Genomic DNA, 24,740 nt, shown 5'->3' on the forward strand with positions numbered 1-24,740 from the left:
TATAATGTGGAGCGGTGTGCTCAGGGTGTGTGTGTTGTATAATGTGGAGCGGTGTGCTCAGGGTGTGTGTGTTGTATAATGTGGAGCGGTGTGCTCAGGGTGTGTGTGTGTTGTATAATGTGGAGCGGTGTGCTCAGGGTGTGTGTGTTGTATAATGTGGAGCGGTGTGCTCAGGGTGTGTGTGTTGTATAATGTGGAGCGGTGTGCTCAGGGTGTGTGTGTGTTGTATAATGTGGAGCGGTGTGCTCAGGGTGTGTGTGTTGTATAATGTGGAGCGGTGTGCTCAGGGTGTGTGTGTTGTATAATGTGGAGCGGTGTGCTCAGGGTGTGTGTGTTGTATAATGTGGAGCGGTGTGCTCAGGGTGTGTGTGTTGTATAATGTGGAGCGGTGTGCTCAGGGTGTGTGTGTGTTGTATAATGTGGAGCGGTGTGCTCAGGGTGTGTGTGTTGTATAATGTGGAGCGGTGTGCTCAGGGGTGTGTGTGTTGTATAATGTGGAGCGGTGTGCTCAGGGTGTGTGTGTGTTGTATAATGTGGAGCGGTGTGCTCAGGGTGTGTGTGTTGTATAATGTGGAGCGGTGTGCTCAGGGGTGTGTGTGTTGTATAATGTGGAGCGGTGTGCTCAGGGTGTGTGTGTTGTATAATGTGGAGCGGTGTGCTCAGGGTGTGTGTGTGTTGTATAATGTGGAGCGGTGTGCTCAGGGTGTGTGTGTGTTGTATAATGTGGAGCGGTGTGCTCAGGGTGTGTGTGTTGTATAATGTGGAGCGGTGTGCTCAGGGTGTGTGTGTTGTATAATGTGGAGCGGTGTGCTCAGGGTGTGTGTGTGTTGTATAATGTGGAGCGGTGTGCTCAGGGTGTGTGTGTTGTATAATGTGGAGCGGTGTGCTCAGGGTGTGTGTGTGTTGTATAATGTGGAGCGGTGTGCTCAGGGTGTGTGTGTTGTATAATGTGGAGCGGTGTGCTCAGGGTGTGTGTGTTGTATAATGTGGAGCGGTGTGCTCAGGGTGTGTGTGTTGTATAATGTGGAGCGGTGTGCTCAGGGTGTGTGTGTGTTGTATAATGTGGAGCGGTGTGCTCAGGGTGTGTGTGTGTTGTATAATGTGGAGCGGTGTGCTCAGGGTGTGTGTGTGTTGTATAATGTGGAGCGGTGTGCTCAGGGTGTGTGTGTTGTATAATGTGGAGCGGTGTGCTCAGGGTGTGTGTGTTGTATAATGTGGAGCGGTGTGCTCAGGGTGTGTGTGTTGTATAATGTGGAGCGGTGTGCTCAGGGTGTGTGTGTGTTGTATAATGTGGAGCGGTGTGCTCAGGGTGTGTGTGTGTTGTATAATGTGGAGCGGTGTGCTCAGGGTGTGTGTGTTGTATAATGTGGAGCGGTGTGCTCAGGGTGTGTGTGTTGTATAATGTGGAGCGGTGTGCTCAGGGTGTGTGTGTGTTGTATAATGTGGAGCGGTGTGCTCAGGGTGTGTGTGTTGTATAATGTGGAGCGGTGTGCTCAGGGTGTGTGTGTGTTGTATAATGTGGAGCGGTGTGCTCAGGGTGTGTGTGTTGTATAATGTGGAGCGGTGTGCTCAGGGTGTGTGTGTGTTGTATAATGTGGAGCGGTGTGCTCAGGGTGTGTGTGTTGTATAATGTGGAGCGGTGTGCTCAGGGTGTGTGTGTGTTGTATAATGTGGAGCGGTGTGCTCAGGGTGTGTGTGTGTTGTATAATGTGGAGCGGTGTGCTCAGGGTGTGTGTGTTGTATAATGTGGAGCGGTGTGCTCAGGGTGTGTGTGTTGTATAATGTGGAGCGGTGTGCTCAGGGTGTGTGTGTTGTATAATGTGGAGCGGTGTGCTCAGGGTGTGTGTGTGTTGTATAATGTGGAGCGGTGTGCTCAGGGTGTGTGTGTGTTGTATAATGTGGAGCGGTGTGCTCAGGGTGTGTGTGTTGTATAATGTGGAGCGGTGTGCTCAGGGTGTGTGTGTGTTGTATAATGTGGAGCGGTGTGCTCAGGGTGTGTGTGTGTTGTATAATGTGGAGCGGTGTGCTCAGGGTGTGTGTGTGTTGTATAATGTGGAGCGGTGTGCTCAGGGTGTGTGTGTGTTGTATAATGTGGAGCGGTGTGCTCAGGGTGTGTGTGTGTTGTACAATGTGCTCAGGGTGTGTGTGTGTTGCACAATGTGCTCAGGGTGTGTGTGTGTTGTATAATGTGGAGCGGTGTGCTCAGGGTGTGTGTGTGTTGTAGCGGTGTGCTCAGGGTGTGTGTGCGGTGTGCTCAGGGTGTGTGTGTGTTGTAGCGGTGTGGAGGGGTGTGTGTGTGTGTGTGTGTGTTGTGTGTGTGGAGCGGTGTGCTCAGGGTGTGTGTGTGTTGTGGAGCGGTGTGCTCAGGGTGTGTGTGTTGTATAATGTGGAGCGGTGTGCTCAGGGTGTGTGTGTTGTATAATGTGGAGCGGTGTGCTCAGGGTGTGTGTGTTGTATAATGTGGAGCGGTGTGCTCAGGGTGTGTGTGTGTTGTATAATGTGGAGCGGTGTGCTCAGGGTGTGTGTGTGTTGTATAATGTGGAGCGGTGTGCTCAGGGTGTGTGTGTGTTGTATAATGTGGAGCGGTGTGCTCAGGGTGTGTGTGTGTTGTATAATGTGGAGCGGTGTGCTCAGGGTGTGTGTGTGTTGTATAATGTGGAGCGGTGTGCTCAGGGTGTGTGTGTTGTATAATGTGGAGCGGTGTGCTCAGGGTGTGTGTGTTGTATAATGTGGAGCGGTGTGCTCAGGGTGTGTGTGTGTTGTATAATGTGGAGCGGTGTGCTCAGGGTGTGTGTGTTGTATAATGTGGAGCGGTGTGCTCAGGGTGTGTGTGTGTTGTATAATGTGGAGCGGTGTGCTCAGGGTGTGTGTGTTGTATAATGTGGAGCGGTGTGCTCAGGGTGTGTGTGTTGTATAATGTGGAGCGGTGTGCTCAGGGTGTGTGTGTTGTATAATGTGGAGCGGTGTGCTCAGGGTGTGTGTGTTGTATAATGTGGAGCGGTGTGCTCAGGGTGTGTGTGTTGTATAATGTGGAGCGGTGTGCTCAGGGTGTGTGTGTTGTATAATGTGGAGCGGTGTGCTCAGGGTGTGTGTGTGTTGTATAATGTGGAGCGGTGTGCTCAGGGTGTGTGTGTTGTATAATGTGGAGCGGTGTGCTCAGGGTGTGTGTGTTGTATAATGTGGAGCGGTGTGCTCAGGGTGTGTGTGTGTTGTATAATGTGGAGCGGTGTGCTCAGGGTGTGTGTGTTGTATAATGTGGAGCGGTGTGCTCAGGGTGTGTGTGTTGTATAATGTGGAGCGGTGTGCTCAGGGTGTGTGTGTTGTATAATGTGGAGCGGTGTGCTCAGGGTGTGTGTGTTGTATAATGTGGAGCGGTGTGCTCAGGGTGTGTGTGTGTTGTATAATGTGGAGCGGTGTGCTCAGGGTGTGTGTGTTGTATAATGTGGAGCGGTGTGCTCAGGGTGTGTGTGTTGTATAATGTGGAGCGGTGTGCTCAGGGTGTGTGTGTGTTGTATAATGTGGAGCGGTGTGCTCAGGGTGTGTGTGTGTTGTATAATGTGGAGCGGTGTGCTCAGGGTGTGTGTGTGTTGTATAATGTGGAGCGGTGTGCTCAGGGTGTGTGTGTGTTGTATAATGTGGAGCGGTGTGCTCAGGGTGTGTGTGTTGTATAATGTGGAGCGGTGTGCTCAGGGTGTGTGTGTGTTGTATAATGTGGAGCGGTGTGCTCAGGGTGTGTGTGTTGTATAATGTGGAGCGGTGTGCTCAGGGTGTGTGTGTTGTATAATGTGGAGCGGTGTGCTCAGGGTGTGTGTGTGTTGCACAATGTGCTCAGGGTGTGTGTGTGTTGCACAATGTGCTCAGGGTGTGTGTGTGTTGCACAATGTGCTCAGGGTGTGTGTGTGTTGCACAATGTGCTCAGGGTGTGTGTGTGTTGTACAATGTGCTCGGGGTGTGTGTGTGTTGTACGGTGTGCTCGGGGGTGTGTGTGTGTTGTACGGTGTGCTCAGGGGTGTGTGTGTGTTGTACGGTGTGCTCGGGTGTGTGTGTGTTGTACGGTGTGCTCGGGGTGTGTGTGTGTTGTACGGTGTGCTCGGGGTGTGTGTGTGTTGTACGGTGTGCTCGGGGTGTGTGTGTGTTGTACGGATGTGCTCGGGTGTGTGTGTGTTGTACGGTGTGCTCGGGTGTGTGTGTGTTGTACGGTGTGCTCGGGGTGTGTGTGTGTTGTACAGTGTGCTCAGGGTGTGTGTGTGGTTGTACGGTGTGCTCGGGGGTGTGTGTGTGTTGTACAGTGTGCTCGGGGTGTGTGTGTGTTGTACGTGTGCTCGGGGTGTGTGTGTGTTGTACGGTGTGCTCGGGGTGTGTGTGTGTTGTACAGGTGTGCTCGGGTGTGTGTGTGTTGTACGGTGTGCTCGGGGTGTGTGTGTGTTGTACGGTGTGCTCGGGGTGTGTGTGTGTTGTACGTGTGCTCGGGGTGTGTGTGTGTTGTACGGTGTGCTCGGGTGTGTGTGTGTTGTACGGTGTGCTCGGGGTGTGTGTGTGTTGTACGTGTGCTCGGGGTGTGTGTGTGTTGTACTGTGCTCGGGGTGTGTGTGTGTTGTACGGTGTGCTCGGGGTGTGTGTGTGTTGTACGGTGTGCTCGGGGTGTGTGTGTGTTGTACGGTGTGCTCGGGGTGTGTGTGTGTTGTACGGTGTGCTCGGGGTGTGTGTGTGTGTGTACGGTGTGCTCGGGGTGTGTGTGTGTGTTGTACGGTGTGCTCGGGGTGTGTGTGTGTGTTGTACGGTGTGCTCGGGGTGTGTGTGTGTGTGTTGTACGGTGTGCTCGGGGTGTGTGTGTGTGTTGTACGGTGTGCTCGGGGTGTGTGTGTGTGTTGTACGGTGTGCTCGGGGTGTGTGTGTGTGTTGTACGGTGTGCTCGGGGTGTGTGTGTGTGTTGTACGGTGTGCTCGGGGTGTGTGTGTGTTGTACGGTGTGCTCGGGGTGTGTGTGTGTTGTACGGTGTGCTCGGGGTGTGTGTGTGTTGTACGGTGTGCTCGGGGTGTGTGTGTGTTGTACGGTGTGCTCGGGGTGTGTGTGTGTTGTACGGTGTGCTCGGGGTGTGTGTGTGTTGTACGGTGTGCTCGGGGTGTGTGTGTGTTGTACGGTGTGCTCGGGGTGTGTGTGTGTTGTACGGTGTGCTCGGGGTGTGTGTGTGTTGTACGGTGTGCTCGGGGTGTGTGTGTGTTGTACGGTGTGCTCGGGGGTGTGGTGTGTGTTGTACGGTGTGCTCGGGGTGTGTGTGTGTTGTACGGTGTGCTCGGGGGTGTGTGTGTGTTGTACGGTGTGCTCGGGGTGTGTGTGTGTTGTACGGTGTGCTCGGGGGTGTGTGTGTGTTGTACGGTGTGCTCGGGGTGTGTGTGTGTTGTACGGTGTGCTCGGGGTGTGTGTGTGTTGTACGGTGTGCTCGGGGTGTGTGTGTGTTGTACGGTGTGCTCGGGGTGTGTGTGTGTTGTACGGTGTGCTCAGGGTGTGTGTGTGTTGTATAATGTGGAGCGGTGTGCTCAGGGTGTGTGTGTTGTATAATGTGGAGCGGTGTGCTCGGTGTGTGTGTGTTGTATATGTGGAGCGGTGTGCTCAGGGTGTGTGTGTTGTATAATGTGGAGCGGTGTGCTCAGGGTGTGTGTGTGTTGTATAATGTGGAGCGGGTGTGCTCAGGGTGTGTGTGTGTATAATGTGGAGCGGTGTGCTCAGGGTGTGTGTGTTGTATAATGTGGAGCGGTGTGCTCAGGGTGTGTGTGTGTTGTATAATGTGGAGCGGTGTGCTCAGGGTGTGTGTGTGTATAATGTGGAGCGGTGTGCTCAGGGTGTGTGTGTGTTGTACAATGTGCTCGGGGTGTGTGTGTGTTGTACAATGTGCTCGGGGTGTGTGTGTGTTGTACGGTGTGCTCGGGGTGTGTGTGTGTTGTACGGTGTGCTCGGGGTGTGTGTGTGTTGTACGGTGTGCTCGGGGTGTGTGTGTGTTGTACGGTGTGCTCGGGGTGTGTGTGTGTTGTACGGTGTGCTCGGGGTGTGTGTGTGTTGTACGGTGTGCTCGGGGTGTGTGTGTGTTGTACGGTGTGCTCGGGGTGTGTGTGTGTTGTACGGTGTGCTCGGGGTGTGTGTGTGTTGTACGGTGTGCTCGGGGTGTGTGTGTGTTGTACGGTGTGCTCGGGGTGTGTGTGTGTTGTACGGTGTGCTCGGGGTGTGTGTGTGTTGTACGGTGTGCTCGGGGTGTGTGTGTGTTGTACGGTGTGCTCGGGGTGTGTGTGTGTTGTACGGTGTGCTCGGGGTGTGTGTGTGTTGTACGGTGTGCTCGGGGTGTGTGTGTGTTGTACGGTGTGCTCGGGGTGTGTGTGTGTTGTACGGTGTGCTCGGGGTGTGTGTGTGTTGTACGGTGTGCTCGGGGTGTGTGTGTGTTGTACGGTGTGCTCGGGGTGTGTGTGTGTTGTACGGTGTGCTCGGGGTGTGTGTGTGTTGTACGGTGTGCTCGGGGTGTGTGTGTGTTGTACGGTGTGCTCGGGGTGTGTGTGTGTTGTACGGTGTGCTCGGGGTGTGTGTGTGTTGTACGGTGTGCTCGGGGTGTGTGTGTGTTGTACGGTGTGCTCGGGGTGTGTGTGTGTTGTACGGTGTGCTCGGGGTGTGTGTGTGTTGTACGGTGTGCTCGGGGTGTGTGTGTGTTGTACGGTGTGCTCGGGGTGTGTGTGTGTTGTACGGTGTGCTCGGGGTGTGTGTGTGTTGTACGGTGTGCTCGGGGTGTGTGTGTGTTGTACGGTGTGCTCGGGGTGTGTGTGTGTTGTACGGTGTGCTCGGGGTGTGTGTGTGTTGTACGGTGTGCTCGGGGTGTGTGTGTGTTGTACGGTGTGCTCGGGGTGTGTGTGTGTTGTACGGTGTGCTCGGGGTGTGTGTGTGTTGTACGGTGTGCTCGGGGTGTGTGTGTGTGTTGTACGGTGTGCTCGGGGTGTGTGTGTGTTGTACGGTGTGCTCGGGGTGTGTGTGTGTTGTACGGTGTGCTCGGGGTGTGTGTGTGTGTTGTACGGTGTGCTCGGGGTGTGTGTGTGTTGTACGGTGTGCTCGGGGTGTGTGTGTGTTGTACGGTGTGCTCGGGGTGTGTGTGTGTTGTACGGTGTGCTCGGGGTGTGTGTGTGTTGTACGGTGTGCTCGGGGTGTGTGTGTGTTGTACGGTGTGCTCGGGGTGTGTGTGTGTTGTACGGTGTGCTCGGGGTGTGTGTGTGTGTTGTACGGTGTGCTCGGGGTGTGTGTGTGTTGTACGGTGTGCTCGGGGTGTGTGTGTGTTGTACGGTGTGCTCGGGGTGTGTGTGTGTGTTGTACGGTGTGCTCGGGGTGTGTGTGTGTTGTACGGTGTGCTCGGGGTGTGTGTGTGTTGTACGGTGTGCTCGGGGTGTGTGTGTGTTGTACGGTGTGCTCGGGGTGTGTGTGTGTTGTACGGTGTGCTCGGGGTGTGTGTGTGTGTTGTACGGTGTGCTCGGGTGTGTGTGTGTTGTACGGTGTGCTCGGGGTGTGTGTGTGTTGTACGGTGTGCTCGGGGTGTGTGTGTGTTGTACGGTGTGCTCGGGGTGTGTGTGTGTTGTACGGTGTGCTCGGGGTGTGTGTGTGTTGTACGGTGTGCTCGGGGTGTGTGTGTGTTGTACGGTGTGCTCGGGGTGTGTGTGTGTTGTACGGTGTGCTCGGGGTGTGTGTGTGTTGTACGGTGTGCTCGGGGTGTGTGTGTGTTGTACGGTGTGCTCGGGGTGTGTGTGTGTTGTACGGTGTGCTCGGGGTGTGTGTGTGTTGTACGGTGTGCTCGGGGTGTGTGTGTGTTGTACGGTGTGCTCGGGGTGTGTGTGTGTTGTACGGTGTGCTCGGGGTGTGTGTGTGTTGTACGGTGTGCTCGGGGTGTGTGTGTGTTGTACGGTGTGCTCGGGGTGTGTGTGTGTTGTACGGTGTGCTCGGGGTGTGTGTGTGTTGTACGGTGTGCTCGGGGTGTGTGTGTGTTGTACGGTGTGCTCGGGGTGTGTGTGTTGTACGGTGTGCTCGGGGTGTGTGTGTGTTGTACGGTGTGCTCGGGGTGTGTGTGTGTTGGTACGGTGTGCTCGGGGTGTGTGTGTGTTGTACGGTGTGCTCGGGGTGTGTGTGTGTTGTACGGTGTGCTCGGGGTGGTGTGTGTGTTGTACGGTGTGCTCGGGGTGTGTGTGTGTTGTACGGTGTGCTCGGGGTGTGTGTGTGTTGTACGGTGTGCTCGGGGTGTGTGTGTGTGGTACGGTGTGCTCGGGGTGTGTGTGTGTTGTACGGTGTGCTCGGGGTGTGTGTGTGTTGTACGGTGTGCTCGGGGTGTGTGTGTGTTGTACGTGTGCTCGGGGTGTGTGTGTGTTGTACGGTGTGCTCGGGGTGTGTGTGTGTGGTACGGTGTGCTCGGGGTGTGTGTGTGTGGTACGGTGTGCTCGGGGTGTGTGTGTGTGGTACGGTGTGCTCGGGGTGTGTGTGTGTTGTACGGTGTGCTCGGGGTGTGTGTGTGTTGTACGGTGTGCTCGGGGTGTGTGTGTGTTGTACGGTGTGCTCGGGGTGTGTGTGTGTTGTACGGTGTGCTCGGGGTGTGTGTGTGTTGTACGGTGTGCTCGGGGTGTGTGTGTGTTGTACGGTGTGCTCGGGGTGTGTGTGTGTTGTACGGTGTGCTCGGGGTGTGTGTGTGTTGTACGGTGTGCTCGGGGTGTGTGTGTGTGGTACGGTGTGCTCGGGGTGTGTGTGTGTGGTACGGTGTGCTCGGGGTGTGTGTGTGTGTACGGTGTGCTCGGGGTGTGTGTGTGTGGTACGGTGTGCTCGGGGTGTGTGTGTGTTGTACGGTGTGCTCGGGGTGTGTGTGTGTTGTACGGTGTGCTCGGGGTGTGTGTGTGTTGTACGGTGTGCTCGGGGTGTGTGTGTGTTGTACGGTGTGCTCGGGGTGTGTGTGTGTGTGTACGGTGTGCTCGGGGTGTGTGTGTGTTGTACGGTGTGCTCGGGGTGTGTGTGTGTTGTACGGTGTGCTCGGGGTGTGTGTGTGTTGTACGGTGTGCTCGGGGTGTGTGTGTGTTGTACGGTGTGCTCGGGGTGTGTGTGTGTTGTACGGTGTGCTCGGGGTGTGTGTGTGTTGTACGGTGTGCTCGGGGGTGTGTGTGTGTTGTACGGTGTGCTCGGGGTGTGTGTGTGTTGTACGGTGTGCTCGGGGTGTGTGTGTGTTGTACGGTGTGCTCGGGGTGTGTGTGTGTTGTACGGTGTGCTCGGGGTGTGTGTGTGTGTTGTACGGTGTGCTCGGGGTGTGTGTGTGTTGTACGGTGTGCTCGGGGTGTGTGTGTGTTGTACGGTGTGCTCGGGTGTGTGTGTGTGTGTACGGTGTGCTCGGGGTGTGTGTTTGTGGTACGGTGTGCTCGGGGTGTGTGTGTGTGTACGGTGTGCTCGGGGTGTGTGTGTGTGGTACGGTGTGCTCGGGGTGTGTGTGTGTGGTACGGTGTGGCTCGGGGTGTGTGTGTGTGTACGGTGTGCTCGGGTTGTGTGTGGTGGGGGGGGGGGGCGGTGTCGGGTGTGTGTGTGGACGGTGTGCTCGGGGTGTGTGTGTGTGGTACGGTGTGCTCGGGGTGTGTGTGTGTGGTACGGTGTGCTCGGGGTGTGTGTGTGTGGTACGGTGTGCTCGGGGTGTGTGTGTGTGTACGGTGTGCTCGGGGGTGTGTGTGGTGGTACGGTGTGCTCGGGGTGTGTGTGTGTGGTACGGTGTGCTCGGGTGTGTGTGTGTTGGTACGGTGTGCTCGGGGTGTGTGTGTGTGGTACGGTGTGCTCGGGTGTGTGTGTGTGGTACGGTGTGCTCGGGGTGTGTGGTGTGGTACGGGGTGCTCGGGGTGTGTGTGTGTGGACGGTGTGCTCGGGGTGTGTGTGTGTGGTACGGTGTGCTCGGGGTGTGTGTGTGTGGTACGGTGTGCTCGGGGTGTGTGTGTGTGGTACGGTGTGCTCGGGGTGTGTGTGTGTGGTACGGTGTGCTCGGGGTGTGTGTGTGTGGTACGGTGTGCTCGGGGTGTGTGTGTGTGGTACGGTGTGCTCGGGGTGTGTGTGTGTGGTACGGTGTGCTCGGGGTGTGTGTGTGTGGTACGGTGTGCTCGGGGTGTGTGTGTGTGGTACGGTGTGCTCGGGGTGTGTGTGTGTGGTACGGTGTGCTCGGGTGTGTGTGTGTGGTACGGTGTGCTCGGGGTGTGTGTGTGTGGTACGGTGTGCTCGGGGTGTGTGTGTGTGGTACGGTGTGCTCGGGGTGTGTGTGTGTGGTACGGTGTGCTCGGGGTGTGTGTGTGTGGTACGGTGTGCTCGGGGGTGTGTGTGTGTGGTACGGTGTGCTCGGGGTGTGTGTGTGTGTGGTACGGTGTGCTCGGGGTGTGTGTGTGTGGTACGGTGTGCTCGGGGGTGTGTGTGTGGTACGGTGTGCTCGGGGTGTGTGTGTGTGGTACGGTGTGCTCGGGGTGTGGTGTGTGTGGTACGGTGTGCTCGGGGTGTGTGTGTGTGGTACGGTGTGCTCGGGGTGTGTGTGTGTGGTACGGTGTGCTCGGGGGTGTGTGTGTGTGGTACGGTGTGCTCGGGGTGTGTGTGTGTGGTACGGTGTGCTCGGGGTGTGTGTGTGTGGTACGGTGTGCTCGGGGTGTGTGTGTGTGGTACGGTGTGCTCGGGGTGTGTGTGTGTGGTACGGTGTGCTCGGGGTGTGTGTGTGTGGTACGGTGTGCTCGGGGTGTGTGTGTGTGGTACGGTGTGCTCGGGGTGTGTGTGTGTGGTACGGTGTGCTCGGGGTGTGTGTGTGTGGTACGGTGTGCTCGGGGTGTGTGTGTGTGGTACGGTGTGCTCGGGGTGTGTGTGTGTGGTACGGTGTGCTCGGGGTGTGTGTGTGTGGTACGGTGTGCTCGGGGTGTGTGTGTGTGGTACGGTGTGCTCGGGGTGTGTGTGTGTGGTACAATGTGGTACGGTGTGCTCGGGGTGTGTGTGTGTGGTACAATGTGGTACGGTGTGCTCGGGGTGTGTGTGTGTGGTACAATGTGGTACGGTGTGCTCGGGGTGTGTGTGTGTTGTACAATGTGGTACGGTGTGCTCGGGGTGTGTGTGTGTTGTACAATGTGGTACGGTGTGCTCGGGGTGTGTGTGTGTTGTACAATGTGGTACGGTGTGCTCGGGGTGTGTGTGTGTTGTACAATGTGGTACGGTGTGCTCGGGGTGTGTGTGTTGTACGGTGTGCTCGGGGTGTGTGTGTTGTACAATGTGGAACGGTGTGCTCGGGGTGTGTGTGTTGTACAATGTGGTACGGTGTGCTCGGGGTGTGTGTGTTTTGATAACGTGGTGCAGTGTGCTCAATGCTTACCTGAATGTCAAGAATGTGGAGCAAGATGCATGGTATGTGTGTAACATGGAGTAGTATGCTCAGTGTTTTGGTTGTATAATGTGAATAATTTGACCTTCAGAATTGCTGCTGCTCACAGGCAAACTGTGCACGCTGGAAAACAGAAGATTGCAACATGTTACTGCATGCAATATGTTTCTAAGTGAGTCAGTGAGTAGAGGGGAGAGAGGGAGCTAGTTAGCCCCTTTGTGGGTTACACCCAAGCTGTAGATTTATCTTTTGAAAGGCAAATATTTTTCCATGCAAACAGATAATTTGGGAAGATTTGAAAACATGAGACTATACTCAGAGGCGCTTTTATAATATTTAAAGCACTTCACAATCTTTTCTTTCAAATTATGTTTTTATCATTGAACTGTTTGAGCTATAAGTGATAAAGAATAACTTGCCTTCACACTGCTGATTTCTCACTGTTCTTTTGGAGGTACAATGACAACTGCATGTCACTCTGTGTCCTTTACCTTTTGCTCACATACTGGTTAAGTTGGACTTCTCAATGGTGACTGAATTCCAAAATTAATGCTGACTGAAGGGCACTTTTTCACACAATGAGTAGTTCAGGTCTGGAATGCACTGCTTGCAAGTGTTGGTGGAGGCAGGTTCAATCGAAGCATTCAAGAGGACATTAGGTGATTATTTCTAATCAAATAACGTGCAGGGGTACGGGGAAAAGGCAGGGCAACAGCACTAGATCATAATACTCATTTCGAGAGCCAGTGCAGACATGACTGGCTGAATGGCCTCCTGTGCCATTAAAATTCTGTGATTCACTGATGGATACTGAAAATGCCACCCTTAAACCATTCCCACAGCCGTAATGCTGAAGGCCTTTTGCACATTGGGATATTCGTGGTGGAGAGTTTAGCTGATACTGGAAGGCCTGGATGTCTGCTGCCAACTGTATTCTTCTCATAGAAAGGCCCCTGTCGATCTGCCTCAGATCCAGGTTCTCGATCCTGGCAGTTGAGGCTCATATTACTTACGTCAAAAAGCAAGGACCCCTCTACACTGCTCATGGACATGACTGCCAGCCGCCTGACTTCAAGTCCAGCAGGCAGGCTGCTGTTGGTCTGCTGGATTAAAGGTTTGGGCTTCACTGATCTGTACACGCTGAACAGGGAAAATCTCCTGCTCCACATTATAAAAAACACCACCCATATCTCTCAAAACACAGGAGTGAGTGGGAGATAAAGGGATTGTTTTGTTTTTTAAAAGCATATGCAATCAAAAGTTGCTCATAAACTGATGAGTCCCCTTATGTTGTCTGCTGAGCATCTCCCGGGGCATCCTGAAGGGGGAGAGTGATAAGGCAGAGGTAGTGGTACATGTTGGTACCAATAACATTGGTAGAAAGAGGGATGAGGTCCAGCATCAAGAATTCAGGGAGTTAGGCAAGACCTCTCTGGATTACTCCCAGTGCCCCGTGCTAGTGAGCTCAGAAATAGGAGAATAGCGCAAATGAATTCGTGGCTTAAGAGTTGGTGCAGGAGGGATGGTTTTAGATTCCTGGATCACTGGGACTGTTTCTGGGGAAGATGGGACCTGTACAAGCGGGACGGTCTACATCTGAACCAGTGTGGGACTAACATCCTTGCGGGCGGGTTTGCTAGTGCTGTTGGGAGGAGTTTAAACTAATTCGGCAGGGGGAGGGGACACAGAATGTTAGCAGATTAGGGACACGTCATAATACAGTAAAACAATCAAATCAGAGGGAGTACAGCTGCATTAAGTTTTAAGGGAGTAAGGCAAGGCTGGATGGCCTCTAATTTATTGCCAGGAGTATTACAGGTACAACGGATGAGTTAAGGGTGAGGATTGACACGTGGAATTGTGATATTTTAGCCATCACTGAGACGTGGTTGAGGGAGGGGAAGGATTGGCAGCTCAACATTCCGGGATATAGAATCTTCAGGCAAGACAGGGGAGGGGGTAAAAGAAGAGGAGGCATTGCATTATTAGTTAAGAAGTCATTTACTGCAGTAAGGAGAGATGGTATTTTGGAGGGGGTATCAAATGAAGCTTTGTGGGTAGAGTTTAGGAATAACAAAGGGGTAGTCATATTGTTAGGCCTTTATTATACACCCCCAGATAGTCAGTGGGAAATTGAGGAGCAAATATGTGCACAATTTGCGGAGATGTGAAAAAACAATAACAATATTAGCTGATTTCAAATTTCCCAACATTAATTGGGATACTCATAGTGTTAAGAGCTTGGATGGAGTGGATTTCTTGAAATGTGTACAGGAGAACTTTTTAGGTCAATAAGTAGAGGGTCCAACAAGGGACGGTGCAGTGCTAGACCTAATTCTGGGTAATGAAGTCAGACAGGTGGGAGTGGGGGAACATTTTAGTGATAGCGACCATAACAAGCTTAAATTATACCATGTAATGGACAAAGAAATAGACAAATTGAACAAAGGTTTGGATTGGAGGAAAGCGGATTTTAGTAAAATAAGGTAGGATTTGGCCAAAGTAGACTGGGAACAGCTACTTGTGGGGAAATCTACAGAGGACCAGTGGGGGGGGGCGTTCAAAAAAGAAATGGGGAGGGTACAGGCTCAACATGTTCCCACTAGGGTGATAGGAAGAAGTAATAACCCAAAGAACTATGGATGACCAGAGATATTCAGGATACGATGAGAAGGAAAAGAGAGGCTTTTAGCAGGTACAAGGGAAGCAAATCAGCAGAGGCATTAATGGAGTACAGACAGTGCAGGGTGAAGCTTAAGAAAGCAATTAGGAGAGCAAAGAGGGGATATGAGAAAGCTGTGGCTGGTAAAAGTAGGGAAAATCTCAAGATATTCTATAAGTATATCAATGGGAACAGGATAACCAAGGAAAGAGTAGGGCCCATAAGGGACCAAGGGGGCAATCTATGGGTGGAGCCAGAGGACATCGCTAGAGTGTTGAACGATCCATCTTCACCCAAGAGTATGAAGAGGCTGAAGGTATCGAACTCGGGGAGAGAGACTGCGAGGTTCTTAAGCAAATTGATATAGGGAGTGACAAGGTATTGGAAGTGTTGGCAGGCTGAAAAGTGGACAGATCTCCAGGTCTGGATGATTTGTGTCCCAGACTGCTGAGGGAGGCAAGGAAGGAGATCGCAGGGACTCTGACCCAAATTTTTAATTAATCTCTGGCCACGGGGTAGGTGTCAGAGGACTGAAGAAGAGCTAAAGTGGTTCCGCTGTTTAAGAAGGGTTCTAGAGATAAGCCAGGGAACTACAGGCCAGTAGGGAAACTATTGGAGAAAATTCTGAAGGAGAGAATCTACCTCTACTTGGAGAGGTAAGGTTTGATCAGGGATAGTCAGCATGGCTTTGTCAGAGGGAGGTCATGCCTAACAAATTTGATTGAATTTTTTGAGGAGGTGACCAGGTGTGTAGATGAGGGTAGTGCAGTTGATGTAGTTTATATGGATTTCATCAAAGCCTTTGACAAGGCCCCACATGGGAGACTTATAAAGAAGGCAAATGCATGTGGGATACAGGGTAATTTGATAAGGTGGATTCAAAATTGGCTTAGTTGCAGGAGACAGAGGGTGATGACAGAAGGATGCTTCAGTGACTGGAAGCCAGTGTCCAGTGGCGTACCACAGGGATCTGTGCTGGGTCCTTTATTATTAGTCATTTATATAAACGACATAGATGGCTATGTGAGGGTAGGATTAGTTTGCAGATGACACAAAGATTGGCCGGGTGGTTAACAGTGAGGTTGAGTGTCTTGGGCTACAAGAAGATATAGATGGGATGGTCAAATGGGCAGATAAGTGGCAAAACAAAAACAGAATTACCTGGAAAAACTCAGCAGGTCTGGCAGCATCGGCGGAGAAGAAAAGAGTTGACGTTTCGAGTCCTCATGACCCTTCGACAGAACTTGAGTTCGAGTCCAGGAAAGAGCTGAAATATAAGCTGGTTTAAGGTGTGTGTGTGGGGGGCGGAGAGATAGAGAGACAGAGAGGTGGAGGGGGTTGGTGTGGTTGTAGCGACAAACAAGCAGTGATAGAAGCAGATCATCAAAAGATGTCAACAACAATAGTACAATAGAACACATAGGTGTTAAAGTTAAAGTTGGTGATATTATCTAAACGAATGTGCTAATTAAGAATGGATGGTAGGGCACTCAAGGTATAGCTCTAGTGGGTTTTTTTTTATTTTATATAATGGAAATAGGTGGGAAAAGGAAAATCTTTATAATTTATTGGGAAAAAAAAAGAAGGGGGAAACAGAAAGGGGGTGGGGATGGCAGATGGAATTTAACCCTGAAAAGTGTGAGGTGTTACACTTTGGAAGGAGTAATTTGATAAGGAAGTATTCAATGAATGGCATGACACTAGGAAGTTCTGAGGAACAAAGGGACCTTCATGTGTGTGTCCATAGATCTCTGAAGGCGGAGGGGCATTTTAGTGGGGTGGTGAAAAAGGCATAAAGGATACTTGCCTTTATCAATCAAGGCATAGATTACAAAAGTAGGGAGGTCATGTTAGAGTTGTATAGAACCTTAGTGAGGCCACAGCTGGAGTACTGTGTGCAGTCCTGGTTGCCACATTATAGGAAGGATGTGATTGCACTGGAGGGGGTGCAGAGGAGGTTCACTAGGGTGTTTCCTGGTATGAAACATTTAAGTTATGAAGAGAGGTCGGATAGACTTGAGTTGTTTTTGTTGGAGCAGAGAAGACTGAGGGGCGACCTGATCGAGGTATACAAGGTTACGAGGGGCATGGACAGGATGGATAGGAAGCAGCTGTTCCCCTTAGTTGAAGAGTCAGTCACAAGGGGACATAACTTCAAGATGAGGGGCAGGAGGTTTAGGGGGGGATGTGAGGAAAAACTTTTTACCCAGAGGGTGGTGACGGTCTGGAATGTGCTGCCTGGGAGGCTGGCGGAGGTGGGTTGCCTCACATCCTTTAAAAATTACCTGGATGAGCTCTTGGCACATCATAACATTCAAGGCTATGGGCCAAGTGCTGGTAAATGGGATTAGGTAGGTAGGTCAGGTGTTTCTCAAATGTCGGTGCAGACCGGATAGGCTGAAGGGCCTCTTCTGCACTCTGTTTATAAAAAATGGAAAACAGCAGTGCCAGAATTATATTGGTTAGTGGGTCAGTGTGCATCTGAAATACAGGTCAAAGTTTTGGGGAAGCATTACTTGGATTTTGTCCAAAAGACAAACCAGCTGTTCTCTTTAAGAACTAAAAACAGAAAATGCTGGTAAAACTCAGCAGATCTAGCAGTATCTGTGGAGAGAGAAACAGAGTTAACGTTTTGAGTCTGTTTGACTTCTTCAGAGCCCTGAAAAAGAGTCATACGGATTTGAAATGTTAACTCTGTTTCTCTCTCCACAGATGCTGCCAGACCTGCTGAGTTTTCCCAGCATTTTCTGTTATTTCGAATTTCTAGCATCCGCAATATTTTGCTATTATTTTACTGTTCTCTTTAAGATACTGAGAGACCTGAAGCCTTGTTCCAGCACTCAGGTTGTTTTTCCTTTTGTTGGATGTGCAATTTCAAAAGATCTGGGGCTGAGTTCAGCGATGCTGGTGTCCTCACTCAGACCAGTTTCCCCTCCACCCTTCAGCATTTTTTAAAAATTCATTCACGGGATGTGAGCTTTGCTGGCTGGGCCAGCATTTATTGTCCATCCCTAGTTGCCCTTGAGAAGGTGGTGGTGAGCTGCATTGAATCGCTGTGGTGTAGGTACACCCACAGTGCTGTTAGGAAGGGAGTTCCAGGATTTTGACCCAGCGACCGTGAAGGAACGGCAATATATTTCCAAGTCAGGATGGTGAGTGACTTGGAGGGGAACCTCCAGGTAGGAGGTGGTGTTCCTATCTATCTGCTGCCCTTGTCTTTCTAGATGGTAGTGGTCGTGGGCTTGGAAGGTGCAGTCGAAGGAGCCTTGGTGAATTCCTGCAGCGCATCTTGTAGATGGTACATACTGCTGCTACTGTGCATCGGTGTTGGAAGGAGTGAATGTGGTGCCAATCAAGCGGGCTGCTTTGTCCTGGATGGTGTCAAACGTCTTTAGTGTTATGGGAGCTGCACTCTTCCAGGCAAGCGGCGAGTATTCCATCACGCTCCTGACTTGTGCCTTGTAGATGGTGGACAGGCTTTGGGGAGTCAGGAGGTGAGTTATTCGATGCAAAATTCCCAGCCTCTGACCTGCTCTTGTAGCCACCATATTTATATGGCTAATCCAGTTCAGTTTTTGGTCAATGGTAACCCGAACATCAAGGGGCGACGGTCAGGTTTTCTGTTGTTCGAGATGGTCATTGCTTGGTACTTGTGTGGTGCGAATGTTACTTGCCAATTGTCAGTCCAAGCCTGGATATTGTCCGTGTCTTGCTGCATTTGGATATGGACTGTTTCAGTACCTGAGGAGTCATAAATGGTGCTGAACATTGTGCTATCATCAGTGAACATACCCACTTGTGACCTTATGATGGAAGGAATATCATTGATGAAACAGCTGAAGATGGTTGGGCCGAGGACATGACCCTGAGGAACTCCTGCAGTGATATCCTGAAGCTGAGATGACTGACCTCCAATAACCACAGCCATCTTCCTTTGTGTTAGGTATGAATCCAACCAGTGGAGATTTTTCCCCCTGATTCCCACTGACTCCAGTTTTGTTAGAGCTCGTTGATGCCACACGGTCAAATACAGCCTTGACTTCAAGGGTAGTCACTCACCTCACCTCTTGGGGTTCAGCTCTTTTGTCCATGTTTGAACCAAGGCTGTAATGAGGTCAGGAGCTGAGTGGCCCTGGTGGAACCCAAACTGGGCGTCACTGAGCAGGTTATCGCTAAGCAAGTTCTGCTTGATAACACTGTTGATGACCCCTTCCATTACTTTACAGATCATCGAGAGTAGACATGATGGGGCGATAATTGGCCGGGTTGGATTTGTCCTGCTTTTTGTGTACAGGACGTACCTGGGCAATTTTCCACATAGCCTGGTAGATGCCAGTGTTGTAGCTGTACTGGAAAAGCTTGGCCAGGAGTGCGGCAAGTTTTGGAGCACAAGTCTTCAGTACTATTGCCAGAATATTGTCAGGACCCATAGACTTTGCATTATCCAGTGCCTTCAGCCACTTCTTGATATCACATGGAGTGAATTGAATTGGCTGAAGACTAGCATCTGTGACGCTGAGGACCTCCGGAGGAGGCCGAGATGGATCATCCACTTGGCGCTTCTGGCTGAAGATTGTAGCAAATGCTTCAGCCTTATCTTTTGCACTGATGTGCTGGGCTCCCCCATCATTGAGGATGAGGATATTTGTGGTGCCTCCTCCTCAAGTGAGTTGTTTAATTGTCTGCCACCACTCACAACTGGATGTGGCAGGATTGCAGAGCTTAGATCTGACCCATTGGTTGCGTGGGATCGCTTAGCTCTACCACTTGCTGCTGATGCTGTTTGGCACACAAATAGTCCTGTGTTATAGCTTCACCAGGTTGACACCTCATTTTTAGGTATGTCTGATGCTGCTCCTGGCATGCCCTCCTGCACTCTTCATTGAACAAGTGTTGATCCCTTGGCTTGATGGTAATGGTAGAATGGGGGATATGCTGGGTCATGAGGTTACAGATTGTGTTTGAGTACAATTCTGCTGATGGCCCACAGAGCCTCATGAATGCCCAGTCTCGAGTCACTAGATCTATTTGAAATCTATCACATTTAGCACAGTGATGGTGGAGGGTATCCTCAATGTGAGGGCGGGACTTTGTCTCCACAATGACTATGTGGTGGTCACTCCTGCCGACACTGTCATGGGCAGATGTATCTGCAGCAGGCAGGTTAGTGAGGATGAGGTCAAGTATGTTTCCCCTTTTGTTGGTTCTCTCTCCACCTGCCACCGACCCAGTCTAGCAGCTATGTCATTCAGGACTCGGCCAGCTTGGTCATTAATGGTGCTACCGAGTCACTCCTGGTGATGGACATTGAAGTCCCCCACCCAGAGTACATACTGTGCCCTTGCCACTCTCAGTGCTTCCTCCATCTGGTGTTCAACATAGAGGAGCACTGATTCATCAGCTGAGGGAGGGCAGTACGTGGTCATCAGCAGGAGGTTTCCTTCCCTATGTTTCCTTCCCTAAAGGACGTTAGTGAACCAGATGGTTCACTTTACAACAATTGGCTATGGTTTCATGGTCATGAGACTTTTAATTCCAGATTTTTATTGAATTCAAATCCCACCATCTGCCATGGCGGGATTTGAACCTGGGTCTGCCAGTGAATGTTGCTCAAGAGTGGAGGCAGAGTTGAGGAGCTTTTAGAAATGATAATCTGGGACAAAATTAACATTTGGACAAGTGTGGATTAATTAAAGAAAACCAGCATGGATTTGTTAAAGGCAAATTGTGGTTTAACTAATTTGATTGAGTTTTTGATGAGGTAACAGAGAGGGTTGATGAGGGTAATGTAGTTGATGAGGTGTTAATAGACTTCTAAAAGGCATTTGATAAAGTTCCACATAATAGACTTGTTGGCAAAGTTGAAGGCCATGGGAGCATGGATACTAGTTGCCTGAAGGATAGGAAATAGAGAGTATTGGTGCACAGTTGCTTCTCAGATGAAAGAAGTTATATAGGGGTCGGTATTAGGATAATTGCATTTTGTGATATGTATCAATGACTTGGATTTGGGTGTATAGAGCACAATTTCAAAATTTTCAAATGACACAAAACTTGGAAGTGTTGTGAACTGTGAGGAGGATGCTCATTGACTTCAAGAGAACATAGATTAGCTGGTGGAATGGGCAGACACATGGTAGTTGAAATTTAATGTGGAGAAGTGCAAAGTGAAACATTTTGGTAGAAAGAATGAAGAGGCAATATAATCTAAAAGGTACTTTTCAAATGGAATGCAAGAACTGAGAGACATGGGGATATATGTTTAATAACCCTTGAAGATGACAGAGCAGCTTGGGAAAATGTTTTTTTTTAAAAAAAAAAGGGAAATGGGATCCTGGGCTTAATAAAGATAAGGCATAGAATACAAAAGCAAGGAAGTCATGATGAACCTTTATAAAACAACTGGTTCAGCAACAACTGGAGTATTGTGTCCAATGCTGGGCACCACATTTCAGGGAAAGATCCAAGATGTCCAATGTGATCCCATTTTCATGCTTGAAAATTAACATGACCCTAGATGCTAACAAAAAAACATCTTTGCTTCATCGTGTTGTTTTGAGAGGGGTGTATCTGTAAGTTTATTTGCCTCTGCCTCCCTTCAGTTATTTTAACTGTTGCAGTAGGTAAAGTAAAAGTTTCTGCAAACCTCTTTGCTTGTGCAATCTGATAACTCACTTCAGAAGATACTCTTTGAGTTGTATCCAACTCAAGCAATATCCAAGTATCGCTTAACCTTATTTGGCTTCACAGCCTCGCTGGACAGCACTTGGAGACAAATGGGACATTTTGGCTTTTCTTCGGATTTGGCAAAAATACTTGTGAAAGCCGTGGTTTTCAAAGCAAGTTGCTGTTAATTATCAAAATGACAGTCAGTAAAGCTGATGAGCTGCAGAACAGTGGAAGACTAGGCGAATCAGAAGCTCTGGAATTTTCTACAGTGGCTTTTTCTCAGTCTCTTTCTCAATCACAGCTTCACCCTCCACACCCCTCGCCCCAGTCACGGGTCCTCCAATCATAGGTCTCCTGCCAGTCGATTTTGATTGACCTACATGGCCTGCATGACTCCTGCGCAGCCCACCTACATTCCTCCCCCTCCCCCGACTCTAACATTTGCAGAAACCCCTGAATGTGCACCATGCAGAGGTAACAAAAGGACAGTCACCAGTCTCATGGCTTCGGAGTTGTTAGTCTGCTCATCCCAATTGCTCTTTCCAGTCCTCACCCACAGTTTTGGAACCACTGTCTCAGAGAGGGTACAGGAAATATTTACAAGAATGGTCCCAGGCTTGAGGGACTTCAGTTACTTTGATAGATAGGAGAAGCATGGGTTGCTCTCCTTAGGGCAGAGATGGTTGAAAGGATATTTGATAGAGGTGTTCAACATCATGAGCAGTCTAGACAGAGCAGATAGAGAGCAACAGTTCCCATGGGCGGAGGGATTGAGAACTAGCAACACCCATTTAAAGTGATTGACGAAAGAACCAAAGGCAACATTAGGAAAAATGTAGTGAGTGGTTAGGATCTGGAATGCACTGCCTGAAAGTGTGGTAGAGGCAGAGTATTTTGTGGCTTTCGGAAGGAAATTGGGTAAGTACTTGAGGGGAAAAAAACTTGCACAGTTATGGTGAAAGGACAGGGGAGTGGAACTAGTTGGATTGCTCTTGCAGAGAGCTGGCATGGACTCGACGGGCCAAATGGCCTCATGTGTGGTAACCTTCTATGAATCAGAAAGCAGCCCTGACATTAGTGGAATTGCTTAGCAGATATGAAGATGTGCACCTACAGAGGCTCACATTGTGGTTAGGTTTTAGCTCCCTGTGGTCAGATTGCCATATCTGACTTTTTTGGTGTTCTGATACTTTCCTCGGTTAGATCACACTTTCTAGCTAGCCACTAAGAGAGGGGAGCAGCACAGTAAATCTGTATCTTGGTTAATTAGAGTTAAATCATGGTGTCAGAGATGTACTATTGAACCATAGAAGGAGCCATAGGGCCCATGTTTAAAACTGTTCATTCAGGAGTTTGATATTCTGTAGTTTATTACCTTATGACCCAGTACAACATTGGTGGTACCATGCTCTTTGAACTATTGGCTTCTGCTTTGATTTGTGTTTTATGTCAGAGACTTCTTGAAACTCTTTCACAATGGTCCGCGATCTCTCCAGTTTGATGGTATTTTGAGTTCCACTCCTCACTATTTTGCCACTACAAAACAACAATATAGGAACTGGTGGGACAAAGGCTACAAACTGACCAGAACCAGCCTGTGCTAAATTACAGGTGGTATCAATTCAGAGGATCAGCTGCGTAATGCTGGCTCCAGCTGGAATTTTCACCAACAGGAATGGCCTTCAAATCAGTAAACACGGGAAGGACATGAATTGGGGAACAGAGCCCTCCATAAGTCTCAAGTAACAGTCTAATTTCCAAGTGTCAGCTGGTATTTGGCCGTTCCTATTGCCTGTCAGCCTACCGCTGCCTCATTGTCACCATCTCAGACGTTTCATTGAGCTATCTCTGCTTTCTTGACTTGGTGATTAATCAGTAATTCCTTGCTTGGCACTGGTAGCTTTCTTACTTTTTTTAAAATTTGATTGCATCTGTTGGCGCAAATACTTGTGGAAAATGATTAACTCCTAGAGTGTAGACATTCATGGAGTCCGTGTTATCTTTACCTGCTGCCTTTTGCAGAATATTTTGTTTTATTAACTTGGATCTTCAGCTGTTACAAGGTACAATGTGCTTGATTGGGAAAGGACATAGGTCCCGTCAAACATTCCCGGGAAAGATACAGCATAGCATGGGTTAGATACAGAGTAAAGCTCCCACTATACTGTCCCATCAAACACTCACAGGGCAGGTACATCGCAGGTTTAGATACAGAGTGAAGCATTTTCTAATGTTATCTTCCCTGGTTTAATTCCATCCCCTGAAAAATTCCTGGATTGTTTGGCTACCTCTAATCCAGAAATGAGTTGGAGAAGTTTACTTATTAAAAAAAAATTGCTTCATGGAGGAACAATCAGAAAATCCATTAGCAAAATCGCCAAATAGTCCCCAAAAGAAATATTATAATCGGCAAATATGATCACAGATTGAAGTGCATGTTATGTACCATTACAATGTCATTCTGTAGGAGTAATAATTAGCAGATATGCTGAGGTTGGTGTAAAAACCCTAACTGCAGACCGATAACTTATGACCCACTTTTTCAACTGACTTAATGTCCATGGTGACACACACACTGATTTGCTAACTAATTGAATGTATGTGACTCATTTACTGATTCATTCACTGGTTGGCTCATCAGCTCATTCATTGGTGCACTCATTCACTGACTGATTAGCTCAATAAAATAAAAGCAAAATATCGCAGAAGCTGGAAATCTGAAATAAAAACAGAAAATGCTGGAAAAGCTCAGCAGGTCTGACAGCATCTGTGGAGAGAGAGAAACAGAGTTAACTTCGAGCCCATATATGTCTCTTCTTCAGAGCTAAAGAGAAGTAGAAATGTGATGGAATTCATACTGTTTAAGGGGGGATGTGGAGCAGGTAAAGTAGGATAGAGGGTCAGCGATAGGTGGAGGCTAAGGAGAGATTGACAAAGATGTCATGGACACAAGACAAAAGGGAGTGTTAATGGTATTGGTGAAAACTAAAGAAGATGTACCATTATGCCACTATAAACACCTTTTTTAGTCTTAACTACCATTAACACTCCCTTTGTCTTGTGTCCGTGACATCTTTGTCAATATCACCTTAGCCCCCATCTTTCGCTGACCTATCCTGCTTTACCTGCACCACCTCCACTTAAACAGTATATATTTAATCACATTTCTACTTCTCTTTAGCTCTGAAGAAGAGACATATGGACTCAAGAAGTGTTAACTCTGTTTCTCTCTCCACAGATGCTGTCAGACCTACTGAGTCTTTTTCCAGCATTTTCTGATTAACTCAATGGCTGGCTCACTCATTGGTTGGCTTTGTGTCTATGTCGTTGACCGACTCTCTGATTCGCTGGCTCAGAGGAACCAGTTCACTCCTCAACTCACTCCTTGATTCATTGGCTCATTTGGTAACTGGTTAATTGCTTGGTGGTGTTGATGTTTAATAGCCCCATTCTGTGTTTAGATTAGTGTGACTGCTTGTGGATCTTTGGCCAGTGTCTGAATAGGGATATTTCCAGAAAATTGAATACTTGAGACTTTGGGGATTTTCAAACAGTTTATATTTTGATCTGGATCTAGGAGCATGTGGGGTTGGAGGATGTATTTGGGCAAAGGCTGACAGGCTCTGTAAATAGCTGTGACAACTGAACAGCCAAGTCCAATTGATTTATTCAGATCACCTTGAAGAGCACTGTACTAGGCCCAGCTGCTTGTAGTCCAAGCTTTCTGCTCTTGAAGGAGCTGCTGCTAGAATTATTTCTTTAAAATCAGAAGTTTTTCCACGTTCTTGCAGTAGTTTGGGCAATGAGAGTCGGCACTTGCCCTACTCAGTGTTTGTTAGGTGCACATTGGCTCCAGGGCCCAACTTTTCCATCGGGTATCTATCTGCCTCCCAATGGATTCTCGACTTATAACCTGCCTGGTTATTGGGTGTGCACGGGTTGCTGAATGGGTAACGGGTGAGGGATTGTTACTGATATTTTAGTCCCTCCAACATCACAGCTATGATGACCTATTCAAAGTCCAAGCAC

General features: G+C 49.7%; 1 protein-coding gene across 3 annotated transcripts in view; it reads left to right on the forward strand.

The window, feature by feature from the left end:
- The window catches only part of mcrip2 (MAPK regulated corepressor interacting protein 2), a 119,886-nt gene that overhangs the window by 70,122 nt on the left and 25,024 nt on the right, over window positions 1-24,740 (forward strand). The window lies entirely within an intron of this gene.

The sequence above is a fragment of the Carcharodon carcharias genome, chromosome 15 (genome assembly GCF_017639515.1).
Source record: "Carcharodon carcharias isolate sCarCar2 chromosome 15, sCarCar2.pri, whole genome shotgun sequence".
Taxonomy (NCBI): Eukaryota; Metazoa; Chordata; class Chondrichthyes; order Lamniformes; family Lamnidae; genus Carcharodon; species Carcharodon carcharias.